This window comes from Pleuronectes platessa, chromosome 16 (assembly GCF_947347685.1).
Source record: "Pleuronectes platessa chromosome 16, fPlePla1.1, whole genome shotgun sequence".
In the NCBI taxonomy this organism is placed as follows: Eukaryota; Metazoa; Chordata; class Actinopteri; order Pleuronectiformes; family Pleuronectidae; genus Pleuronectes; species Pleuronectes platessa.
Window position 1 is genome coordinate 17022989 of NC_070641.1, and position 13895 is coordinate 17036883.

The following is a 13895-nucleotide window of genomic DNA, read 5'->3' on the forward strand; positions in this document are numbered from 1 at the left end:
AATAATAGCACAAAAAGATGCAAGATTACCATAAATACATGTAAAATGATCCAAATGAAGAGGTTGTATTATTCAAGGTCATTTTGTTCCTTTGTCCCTCCGGGGGTCCCATATGAGAGGAGCGGGGGGGCCTCTTACTGGTTTGCCCCGGCCCATTTTCTCCTAATCTGTCCATTAAGAGAAAATGGGCCTCATTTAAATGCAGGACAACTCAACCTGTGGTGAAGAGCGGCCACAGAAGCCACAAACACTGGATCATGTTAAATTGTAAAAAACGTCAGAACAGTTGATTCAGTGGAAAAGAATCATAAAATCTGTGCAATGACTCTGTAGCAGTGTGGGTAAAAACAATTAGTGTTTAAACATATTTTTCTGTTTAACTTTCTTTAATGTTTAACTTGTTCTTCCAGCAGCCTGCAAAAACATCAATAACTGGGCTCGAGAGAAGAGAGAGAACACCGCTGTGCTAATTAATTAATTAACCAGACTAGCTCCGCATCAGCTGGCAAGAAGATTTAACTAAGTAGAAAAGAAATCCAACAATTAAGCTTGTGTTTTTTAATTTGAGACAAGAAGAGACAAATTACCAGAGCACGCACCGGCAGTGCAGATTGTGGAAAACCTGAAATAACCTCATATAGAGCAAATAGGGCTTCTTTTTTTTTTTTTCAATCTTTATTCAGCTCAATTTCTATGCCTTCCTCTGATCTCTAAGGCGAAACAGGGATATAAACTGTGGTCCTTTGTGAAGTCTCCTCTGCCCTCCGTCGTGGTTCATCTTTCAAACTGCTGCAGTGCTGATCAATTACAGTTGATAACGTTTCAGTGGCGTTATCTCTGCTTGTGGAGAAATATTGGTGTCACTTGCAAAGCGGCTCACTTGTTGGCCTTTTCTAGATTTTGTCAGCCACTGTGAAGACCGCTGTTCCTTTTGGGGCCTGCAGGGCTGATCAGGAGCCAACATCAGCTGAATCTAGGCAAGAGGCAGGGTCTCCCCTAAAACCGTTTAATAAAATTGCAGTTACGTGTAATGCTTTTATCTCTAAAACATCAGAACTACACCTGACGGTCTGTCGTCCTTCCAGGCCAGAGCACAAAGACTCCCACGTTCCCCTGAGCAGCTATAAAATATGATGTTGTTTTTAAGTGTGCTGCTTTTAAACTCTGCAAAGATGAAAAGAACGAGGTGTGAATTCTGGCTCACGGGGGATTTCCTCTGCAGCTCTCTGACAAACAATACCAGGCCTCCCATGAGAAAAGGCAGCGGAGGCAGACGATGCGTTTCCCAGAGTTTAACCCTAAACGATCTAGCAGTCTTATCAGCCTCTGCTACTTGTTGTGGTTGTTTGAGTTTGTGTGTGTGTGTGTGTGTGTGTGTGTTTGTGTGTGTGCGGCGGCCCAACCGCCTGACACGGCCAGCTGTGGAGATAGCATCAGACACCACAGTCAGGTGGCTGTTTCCTCGAAAATGAAAAGGAAAGATTTAGGGCTGTGAGTGGCCTTTGGGTTATATCGCTCCAGTAGCGCAGGTATTCAGATTTACTTGAGAGTTGTTCTAGGAAAACAAAACTTCAAACCCTGTTTGTCTTGAAGTCCAGAGAAGATACTGAATGTATGTTTGGGGCCATGGTCGACGCACTTCCTCCACAGCCAGTGACTAAGTAGTGGTTTCAGTGTGGCTTCCTCTCTTCCTTGCCTCTCTGTTTTAACCACTCACTATATTAACCATGATGATTAATGCAGGACCTCACCGGGATGAGTATAATGGGTTTCAAAAAGAAAATGAGTTGGAAATTACCTCAACCTTTACCCCAGGGACCCAATCCATTGCAAGCAATTCTCTACTGTACGCGTGATTATTCCGCCATCCAGAGACCCTGTTGCCTCTGATGTGGGGGGCCGGCCTCCCTGCAATTACAACCCATTAGCCCCTGATTGATAGCCTCTCTCAGGGCTAATGCATTTCTATGGCAGAAAAACAAGATGGAGGGAAAATGACAATAAATACATAAATGAATAAAATGCCACTTCTCGTTACTCAAATACGTGGCCTCCCTGAGTGACTAATAGAGTTTTTATCCACAGATTAAAAAGAATGACTGTAAGTGTGGGGGACAGGACGGACAGCTGGCGTCATAAAAACCGTATCACGCCACCGTAAAGTCCACCTGACGGCCGCGGCGCTCGTTGGAGCCACTTTGCTTATTTCCACGCAGCATTAGATTAGACCAGTTTTAGTGCGTTGTTACGATTGATAAGAGCGTGGAGTCCAAAGCGAGAGTGTGGAATGAAACACCCGACCTGTTGTCCTCGGGATGTTACAGCCTCACTAACGACAGTATCACATGCACCACACACACGGTATCAGTCACCTAGGCAAAGCACTTGGAGGCTCTTTGTGGTGAGATACTCTTTCACTCCTCTTTCAGCCGTTGCAGGTGCTGTGTACATTTTATTGCTTCCAAGAAAGCGCAGATACAAATAAGCCAACACTTAGCTCCCTTCGTTGGATTACAGCTCCTCCTCCTCCTCCTCCTCCTCCTCCTCCTCCTCCCCCCACAGTTCTCTCCTTTCCCCCTCTGACTGAGCGACAGTGTGGGGGCCTGGGCCACTCGCCGGTTGTGAGGCCCTGCATCGAACGCCGGGTTATTGCCCCCTAATTTTCAATTACGGCGCTCGGCATCCACACCTGGAGCAGGCCAGGCTGGGAATGAGCTTTAGCCCATTAGGATGGACCCCCGGCTGGGCTGTTTATGGAGGGGGCTGGGCTCTCCCCCCTGGAGGTGTTAATGGACCTTCCAGGGGTACAGTCAGCAGCCTGATCCATCAGCGTCTAATGACAGAATAAGACGACCGCCTCATGCTGCATTGCTGTCGGGATTTAGGCGTTTGATTCAACCATATGGAAAGACATAGCGTGCATGCAGATTTCCACGTTTCCCGTTGCAAGTTCTGGCAGGAAATTTCTGAGAAACAATTTACATTTTATTTTCCCGGAGGAGTTCTTGTCATGTACAGTGCAATGATAAATCAGTGTTATATATATGAAAATCCATTTCGTACGATGGTTTACATTACACAGTAAGGAAAACTCCACCAATTCAAGTTTTGGATTCGATTTATTTAGCAGACATCGGAAACATACAAAGAAAAATTACAAATATAAATATACACTGCAGCCCAGTGGGCTTATTTAAAAGCCTCTGCATAAGTATTTTTATAAATTCATGAAATAAGACAATAATCACATGCAGACAATAATAACACTATACTCATGAGAGTCAACACAAATAACAACTATAGCCGAAAACAAAAAAAAGCAGCACTATTATCAATCCAAAATAAAAGATACAAACCTGAATGTGAGTGTGTGTGAGTGTGTGTTGGGGGGGATGTATTTCAAACGCATGCTTTGATCCCTGAGCAATAGGAATCAAAGGTCATTCCATAATTTAGCTCTCCTAATTGAATATGGACCTCTGCTGCTGACGAATGAAGATCTGAAGATTGTCGAGTTGTGCGTCAGAGTTGCATCAGATCTTAGTTACAAACTGGAGACATGGAGACACCAGATGAGAAACGTGAGGTCGTCACCTATTGAATCCACTCAGGACGACATATTGTAAGTATGAGAAACCACGTGCTGCTGCCGCCGTGATTTGTAACGGCTTAAGAAAGAATCTGCTCTCCTGAATTATTGCCTCGCTGCTCTGTTAAAGTTCCCATCCTGCTCTTCTCTCACACGATCCTCCAAAAATATATTCAGAGGAGGCGCAGCACCGAAAGAAAACCGCTACAGCTTGACTGTTATTTGCTTGTACTGATACCTTTTGCTATAGGGGTAAGTGATTGAGTGTGACAGCAGACATGCACAGGTCGCTGCCACCTGTATCCTCCACTCTCTTCTCTCCATTCATGTATGAAGGAGCCCAAGAATAGATGTCTTCTCACCCCCTGAATGCAAATAGATTGACTGGGCCCTCTTATCATTATAATAGCCCCGCTCTGACGCCGGTCTCATCACTGCTCTTTTCAACTGTTAGTGGCGTTGGGTGAGGAGACGGCAGCTGTGCGCTATATTGCACAGAAGACTGAAATGAAAATGAGGCGTTTGTCAGTATAGCTGCAGGCAAACCTGGGGGGGGGGGGGGGGGTGGTAGTTGACTCGGAGGAATGAGGGTGACGGGGGTGAAGATATATGTTGTGACGTCCTGTGTATTTTAGAGCTCCCGGCTTGTTGTGGAGTCTTTTCCATGGTGAACGCCTCGGAGATATGTCCCAGGTGTTATGATGGATTGGCGAGCGTGGTATGTGCTGCATTAACTTTGTAATTGGTGAGAGAGACGCAGGCATGGAGTGCAGGTATATGTGTGTGTGTGGGTGTGTGTACGTGAATGCAAACACATATGCATCATCATGTGTGTCTTTCAGATCCTCTCCCTAGCCACCATTGGTCTTCATGCTGGCGTGTGTGTGTGTGTGTACTGGTTTTTCCTCCCTCTTTGGGAGCTTTTCCAGTATAAACACCGCCCCTGTCAGGACCAGTAAACCTCATGGGTACAAAAACTCAGTCCTAATGAGCCAAACATAATTTCTGAGGTCCTGGTTAAGGTGAGAGGTCAGATGTGAATTGTGGTTAGGTTAAGGTTAGGGTTAGGCATGAATTTGAGATGGTTAAAGTTAGGGGTAGGGTTTTGGTCAGGCTGTCCACAATGAATAGAAGTCAAATCCAATAGTCCCTATTGTGTGTGTGTGTGTGTGTGTGTGTGTGTGTGTGTGTGTGTGTGTGTGTGTTTGTGTGTGCGTGTGTGTGTGTGTGTGTGTGTGTGTGTGTGTGTGTGTGTGTGTGTTTTCATATTCTGGTAGAATAAATGAATCACTGAGACACAGCTTTACATTTACTCTCTATTATAAAACAAAATTAAAAAAACTATTATAAAAACTCCCTGATTCGTAAAACATCGGAAATTAACTTTTTCTGATATTTCATTTCATATTTCTCACAAAAAAACAAATGACTTATCAAACATTTTCAACTTGATGAAATCAGAAGTCACCTCAGTTCTTTTTGTTAACTAATGCTGATGTGTTCACCATGAATCTGATCACTGTTGCGTGTGATGAAGGTCACATTTTCATCAACATATGGCTACAACAAGAGATGATCTTGTATAAAATGAATCATGTTTAATTTGCTAGACGTTTGACAAAGTGTTTAATAAGAAGAAATAGAAATTAGAATAGAAAAAGTGGGTATTTTAAAGTTTTCCTCTCTTCACAACCGACCATCGCTGATGAAATTCACAATCTTCAACTCCAGATCATCTTGGCAACCATCGGTAATGTTGCCATGATGTGTCCACACGCGGCATTAGGACTCCCCTGATGTCCCCTGTTGTGCTTCACTGGGGCCGTGTGGGACATGTGCACTGACGCAAGCTCCAGTCTCTCTCGGGCGGCCATGCATGTAAATAAACTGGTGATTGTGCGCCGAGGGAGGGCGTCACGTGCACAGAGAGCCTGTTGATCACTGAGCGGTTTGTGGAGCTAATAACGCTCCGTGCCCTCGGTTTGAGCCTCGGGATCAATCGTTACCACAGCCACCGAGATACAGATTCTGCCATTTACTTGTGTTCGGTCACATCCATACCTGAGCCTGGCAGCCAGTACGTAGAAGGTGATATAAATTGCCTTTTCGCCTTAATCACCGATCGATGTAAAGAAATTGAAAGCTTTTATTTAATATGTAATGACATCTGCACTCTCTACGTGTGGCGAGGAGGACTTTTCCACTTCCGTCTCATCTCACCTCAGAGGTTTGAGACGTCTCTTTTGAGTTGTGATCAATCTCAGTGTGACATGAATCATTTATTACTCATTACTAAGGTCTGGAGAATCTCTGCGGCCCATAACCTACAAAGTCTTTATCGTCACTGTGAACGTCTATTACTTGTTTATTTTTTACACCGATTAAGGGCTGAAATATATTGAAATGTGTGTAGATAAGCTAGGTGTCATAACTCAATCCTTTTAGGGTGAATGCAACCTTTATTGTTTCGGCCTTTTGCATTGATTCCTCGCTTGTGCCACAAATGTGTCTGAGAAACATTCTTCTCCCTAAAGAATACATGCGTCAAGGAAGGAAGTTTAAGGTGGGCACACACACACACACACACACACACACACACACACACACGTCAGGCTTCTCAATAAGACAATAGCTGCCATTTCCAACAATGCACCAATTAGGGTGTATCCTGTGCCAACAAAGTGCTTCGTTGGAGGCTCAATTCCTCGCATTCCTGATTCCATATCTTTGTCACCTCAAATGAAAAGCACTTGTAACATCACACGGCCTATCCACCATTATCCCTCTTTACCATTATTCATCTCTGGTAAGCAGCAGCTCCCCTCAGGGCGACAAGGCGAGGAGGTTTGATGCAATTCAGTCCTAATCAGACACTATTGGCCTGTTTTTGGATCGGGTGTTACATTCTCTCCCGATGTGAAAAGGCGCTGCGCCTCAGGCACAGCTGACTGTGACGGGGCCCCCATGAGGGACCCCATGGCCGCTCCACGAGGAGGAGTTCCCTAATCCAGGATTATTCCCCCGGACCCGCAGCCAGCTGGATTAGGGGATATTCGGCAGAAAAGGGCACCGTCAGCACTCTTTCCTCAGCAGCTCAGTGGATTAGAGCCGTGCAGACGCCGAGCTGCCTGTGAGGTGCAGAGACCGAGAGGAACAGTAAGCCTCGCCGGTCCCCTCACAGCTACACAGCAGCACCATACATGGAGATGGAAAAAAGGGGATGGTTGAGTGCACACTCATACGCGACCAAGAGTTGATTTTTCCATTCTTGACTCGGCGTGTTCAAATATGGTGTCAGGAGATAATGGCTGTCTTTACGGTCGGATGGTGCTAAACTAAATTGAGGAAAAGAACATTTAAATAAAAAATCGCATACACACTTAAGTTTAGTTTAGTTAATTCTGTGGTGAAATCCATATCTGGCTGCCCTGTGTGTAGGCCGCACAGTCTGACAGATGACGGCTGCAGCCTCCCTCTCCCTCATTAGAGAGATTATCTACACTACAGTCCGTGTGGGCGTGCAGTTGTACACTATTGTGTGTGTGTGTGAGAGCGAACGTCTGCACATGAGAGCAGCCACTGTGTGTACCTTGTGTTTTTTCACTGTGGTTTGTGTGTGTGAAACAAAGCGGTGGCGGCAGCAGAGCCGTGTCAGATACCCCAGCTAGCTCCTCCAGCCAGCAATCAGCTGCCATTGATTGTGCAGTAGTCAGTGAGAGTAGAGTCTCAATGTGCCCTCCGAGCTGCTGTGGGTGGATCGATCACGGCCTGCTGCTGAGCCTTTGTATCGCGCGCCATAATGGAATGTGCGTGGCAGCGTGCAGTGTTTGTTTTTCCTGGATACGAGGAAGAGAACATCTCACTCTCACTTTCTGCTCAGTGTTGACCATTCGTTCTGCAAGGTGCTGAAACAATAGGAATTTAAATGTTCTTATTTTCTAAAATTGAATGCAATTTCTTTGCGAGTGCATGTGTCTGTCCAGGAGCCTGTGCGTGCATGCAAGCACACCGCCCCCCCCCCTCATCAAAACCACATCCTATCAGCTTAATGCAGAGAAAGAGGCCATATTGAAATTGCCAGGTGCCTAATTTGGTCTTTGTCGCACATAATTGAAACCACTCATCCCACCCCCCCTCCCCCCCACAGCGGACGGTGGGGGAGAAAGTGAGATGGAGTAGGGGAGAGAGAGAGCGGGAGAGATAACTGCCTTATAAGGCCGTCGGCTGTTATGAATGTGACGTCTCATTCCCAGCAGCGTGCTGGCAGATGATACGGTAAAGCCCACTTCTCAAATCCATCTGAAGGAGGCTGGCTCGCGCAGGCTTTGGTTTGATAGCTCCAGCTGTCTCATTTAGAACGGCATGTGTGTGTGTACGGGTGCACAGATACGTATGTGTGTGTGCTTGGAAGGGGGGGGGGGTGATGTGTATAAGTGTGTTTTTAAGGCGCGGGAGCATTGTGTGTGAGTAGGTGTTGACTCCTGAGTTACTTCTCTGCAGCGGGATTTGGTTGGAATTCTGTGTGTGTGGCGGCAAGAAGGAGACCATGGATGATGAATTGAGGCGTGTGTGTTTGTGTGTGTGTGTGTGTGGGGTGTGTGTGTGTGTGTGGGGGGGTGTGTGTGTGTGTGGGTGTGTGGGATGCTGCTGAGTCAGGTGGGTGATTTACAGTGTTAACATTGCAGTGCAGGTGGAGGCGTACACACACAGAGACGCCATGTGTAACATACATTTTTCTCTTCCTCTTTTGTTGTTCTGTATCGCCGTCCCCTTTCCCCTCCCTCTCTCCTCCTCTTCCTCTCTATTCCCTCTTTCTTCCTCAACCTCCGCATCTCTCCTTTCCTCCCCTCCCTGCTGCATCCGACTTCATCGCCCTCCTCTCCTTGCAGAGCCTCTCTTCCTCTCTCCATCACTATCCCTCGCCGTCTCCCTGCATCTCGGCGCTCCCCTCCCCCAACCAGACAGCCGGGCTGGATCTGGATGTGTGTGTATGTGTGAGTGCACTCCCAGCTGGGGGCAGCAGTAGGGAGGGATGTTCTTTGGGGAAATGGAGGACGGCAGGCAGTCTGCTCCTCTTGGAAAACCGTCAGTATCATCGCCTCCTCTCCATCTCGCGGTCTTTTGTCAATGGCGAATTCCCTCTCTGTTTAAATGGGTTTCCATATCTGTTTTCTCAATCTGCTGGAAAAAATAAAATTCCTATCTACCTGTCACCCCTTCCCCCTCCTCTCTCTCTCTTGTCCTGCTTTCTCTGGTCTCTCTCCACATTGATGTGCCAGGACTTCTTCCCCTGTTGCTGGTGCCCTCCCAGCATGTGCTGCCCACCCCCACAGAGAGGGGTTTCTCCTGTCACCACACACTCCTCACAGGGTTCTCGCTACCAACAGCCTCTTTAAAGTGCAGCCCTCCATTTATCTCAGCCCTCCATTTTTTTTTAATCTCCTTTTTTTCTTTTTCTTTTTTTTAGAAGTGCCGCAAGCTCCTTTCAATTATCTTCCCCTTCCACTCGGTGGTCGCTGGGAGACAGCTTTTCCGTGCAAATATTTGCTTTTCATGAATACGCCATCATTAAGCACCCTGCATAGGTGTGGGCGCAGCACCGACGAAATGTTAATTGCTGCTCGGCGAGGCCCTCCCGTGCATTCCTCCCCTTGCAGGAATCTGGCAGGAGCTCAGACAGGGAACAGACGTCTGGGTCGGGGCAGGCTCAGGCAGAGAGAGACGGAGAGCGAGAGGTGGGAGGAGGGCGAGGAGAAGGAGAAAATACGAGGAGGGTGAATTAGAGTGAAACTTAGTTGGACAGATGTATACAGATGTAACAAAAAGGGGGGGAGCATAACCTCTGTCTGCACCATCACGTTGAGCGCACGGTCAAATCCCCCCGGCCTCCAGGTCTAATGGGAATCACAGGGGGTTTGGACTTTGTACCTCTGCAGCCCGCTTCCCAACGGCACATCAGACACTCGACTTATTAAAGAAATCCTTAAACATTATCACAGTATTTCGATGTCATTAAAAGGCCGACCTCTAATTCGCCCTCTGCTTCAGATTTTGCCTTCTCCCTGTTGTTTTACCTGCTTTTAATTACCTCGCGGCCTTATCCTTCCATTTCCCGTTTGAGTTTTGCATTTAATGAAACATGTGTTATTTATAAAATGCATTATCACTATTATTATTACGGCCAGAACAAACAAGGGTGCGTATGCCCAGGGGAGATCGCTTGTCAATTCCAGCACAACTGGACGACGACCGAGAGGCCAGCATGAAAAGACGGATTAGAGTCTGTTTCAGCAGGGAGCTGGTATCTGTTGCATGATCGCCTTAATGTGCTGAACAGCAACGGCTTTGTTTTAGGTGAGGAATGCAGCCAGTGCAGCTAATTTAGAAACAACCATTTCCGTTGGCATGGGGGGGGGGGGCTTTGCTGCGTTGGCAGGGCTCCTCGATGGGCAGAACACGGACACTGTGATGTGGGCTGAAGAGGTGAAAGGGAGCGGATCAGAGGCAGAGACGCTCAGGTGATACCAGGGATCGGGGAGAGATTCTCTGGCAAAGTCAGCAGATGTTTGGTCAGAATAAAATCTGATGTGTTCAATTTAATTTCAAATTCAACAGCGTATATATCCAGTTGTTGCATGGATCACATTTAGCCTTGTGTACTGGGTTGTATCTGAAGATGGACGACGTGTCTCCACTTCCTCACACGCAAAAATATCTAAAAAACGTATATATAATATTAATAATAATAATATAAAATAATCACAGTGGGATGGACGGCGATAGCGAGTTCTTGACCAATCATGAGTGAGTCTCAGCTGTCAATCATGTTTTACCCCATATTCATATTTAAAATTAAAAAAATAACCTTATCAGAAACATGAAAATTTGAACAAGCATCAATGTGATAACAACGACCTAAAATGACAAAAAACATCTTTGACTTATTAGTTTTGTCCATATCCCAGTTACTCACATGGAGGACGCTAGCTCTGATGCAGCCAGCCCCCAGGGGGCGATAGAGATGCTTTGGCTTCACCTTTCGGGAGTTGCCACGTCCTCCATGTTTAAATACAGTCTATTTTTCAAACCCATGTCAGATGGATGCATTTGTCAACTGAAAGCAGCATCTACGGTTTCACTTCACAACGAAAGAATCTAATATTTCCTGCTGTGATCGTGTTTTGTCTAGATGTGTGTCTTTGTCATTCGATACACTCGGCCCTCAAAGACCCACTTCTGAACAGGCAGACTGGAAGACCGACAGGCAGACATGCATAATGGAAAGACGAGCAACAGGAGGGACGGCAGCTTGGCCTTTAGACGCTGGGCAGATCGCTGAATATACAGTAAATGTATATTTGGATTTCCATGTTGTTTCTCTATGAGCGGAGTGTGAGGCTGTGTGTGAAATTGCTGATGCAGGCAGGCTGTGGTCACACGGCTCACACATGACAGGATTTTGAGTTAGTCACACCAGGCCGCTGCTGAGTGAGGCAGCTCTGGTTTGTTGTGGCCCGTCGCTGCAGCTCCGTGTTGTGTGTCTGTCGTCGCATCACAAGTTTATTTTCACACTTTATGGCGCACGGTGGGAAGATGCTCGTCCATATTTCTTTTGCTCATTCACTGAAAATACTGTACATCGGACAAACACGTCGCTTTTCTTTGCAACTCACTCCATCCTATCCGACCCCTTTCTGCGCCACTCTCCTCTCTCTCTCTCTCTCTCTCTCTCTCTCCATCGCTGTCACCCTCAATCAGATGTGACACTGTCGTGCTCTGGCAGGTGCAGGTGCAGGTGGGCAGGGCGTACCTTTGCCTTTCGACACAATCCTCTGTTTTACCCTTTTTTTTTCAACCCCGAAAAAAAATCCTCCTCTCCTCCCCAGCTCTGTTCTCTTCCTCTTCCACAGGTGAATTCTCCTTCACCCTCCCCTCCTTTGTCTGTTCGTCTATCGCTCTCCCCCCCCACCCCCCTCCTCCTCCTCCTCTCCTGCTGCTTTCCCAGAGATGTCAACCTGTTATCGGCAGGGTCTATGAATAGCACAGGGTTGGAGCTGCGACCCACTCACCTCCCCAACATAGCTCATGCCTTATGCATTGCTCCCGAATCCTCAAGCACCATTTCTACTGTTACTTGGCTGCAGCTCTGCTACGATACCTGGTTTCCAAAAAACTCTGAGCTAGAAAAAGGAAAAAAAAGATTCAGAAAAAGCCACGTGATGCATTGAATAATGCTTTGAATGTGCAGATTTAGGTGCACTACTCTACAGCGCTTCAATAATGCAAACACAATCTTCCAGTTAATTAACCACTGACAGTTTATCTCAGGGCCTGAATGTGGGTGTCTCAGGTGACGTGCATCCTCTCTCTGCTGCTCTCACGCTGATAAAGACAATAAGAATGTTGGAAACTGGTAATAAATAATTTTTACGCTCATTCGCATTCTGCAGATATCCTCTCCTGCTTTTTCCCTGCACCAGACACCGGCGTACACTGTTTGTTCCTCCGAGGATGGCAGCTCAGCACTCATACGCAGATGCAGCTCAGAGATAAGAATCCGCGGCCGTCGATGCCATCATTCTTCCTACGTTTGCTCCTGGAAATTCAGTTGTGACAAGATGCTTATTTCCCCCAAACCTGTTTACATGCGGTGAGCAGCGGCATCATCATCCTCCCAGTGTTTCTCCTCCATGCCACAGCTCCAATAATACACCAGGGACAAGGAGCTTAGCGGCGACAGCCCCAAATCCCTCTTTCCACAGCACTGATTTCTGGATTAAGGAGGGGAGATTTTCACACCTCTGAATTGTATTGTGTTGCGGGGGCTCGCGCATCTTTTCATGCATCTTTTCCTTTTGCGTCGTGCATCGAAATGGGAACATTCCCTTGTTTACACAGATTTGGAGCGATCGGGGGTGGGACATGGGGTTTGAGGCAGAGAGAAGGTTGAGAATAATGGTGATTATTGTGGTAAACCCCCTTTATGGTTGGATTTTGGGAGGCTCATAATAAGCAGAACACCTAAACACAGTGCTTATGCATATATTTAGTTCCTGAAAAGCATGTTCACACAAGGCAGGGTTGATTTTCTTTCTTTCTTTCCATCTTCCTTTTTTCGTTTTGCCTCGAAATTCAAGCGACGCCTCAGATCTGGATTCACACTTCCCCCGTTGCTTTGACAGATTTGGATGCCTCTGAAAGGTTGGGAATATTTTCATTCCAGTGTGATAAACCTCCCGCCTCATTCCTGCCTGTCCTCCTCCACTTCTTGGCCACTCCTTTTTTCCTCTCCCTCGCTCCTGATATTGAGACCGGGACCCTTCTCGACTCCTCTGTCATTCCCCCCCCCCCCCCCTTATTCCATTACTGGACACTGTTTTGACTTTCCTGGTTCCGCATTCCTCCACACACTGCATTCCAACCTGCCGGAAGAATTCCATGGCCTGTGATTATCCACTCATATTTCACTCACACACACACACACACACACACACACACACACACACACACACAAGCACACACACACACATGCACAGGAGGAGGCAATAAATTAATCGAACAGGCTTTCCTCTTTTATTGCTGCTGAAGAAAGGTTTATTGTTTCTTGTTGCAGGGGGTTGAACTGATTTATTGATACATTCCAAAATGTCTAAACGCCATTGATTTGCCTCTGAGTGATCAATCTGGGGTTATTTGTGTTTTACAGCAGATGCTGTATGGCAAGCAGAGTGTGTGTGTGTGTGTATGCATGTGTGTGTGTGTGTCTCTTTGTGAGCCAAACTAAACACACTTACTGTCTGTGTATTTTACATTTACATCTTCTGACAAATTAACTTCTGAAGAGCAATTAATTAGGGTACGGCAATTATGAGAATCTAAATCTTTCAAACAGTAGTTTCCCCCATGATGCATCTGCGGATGTTGTGGATTCATAATTATGGCAAAACACACATTTTGTCATAGAAACAGTCATTTTTGCGTGAATGAATGAACAAATCAAAGCCTTTTATGTATCTGGAGCAGACGTGTTAATGCATGTGCGCTCCCATGCACACACACACACTCTCACACACACACACACACACACACACACAATCTACCAGTTGGCAACGGGTGTTAATTGTGCTGGGCCTCAGGGCAAAAATAACATTGCACCAAAGACAGAGAGATTGAGTGTGGTCCGTCTTTCAGCTGCCTTCGCCTCTCACGACAAAACAACACAATCATGTCCCAGTCATAAAATACACTGTAGCTCTTTTATCTACCTGGAAATCATTACCTGTTTCATTTTAAATCCATTCTGGAA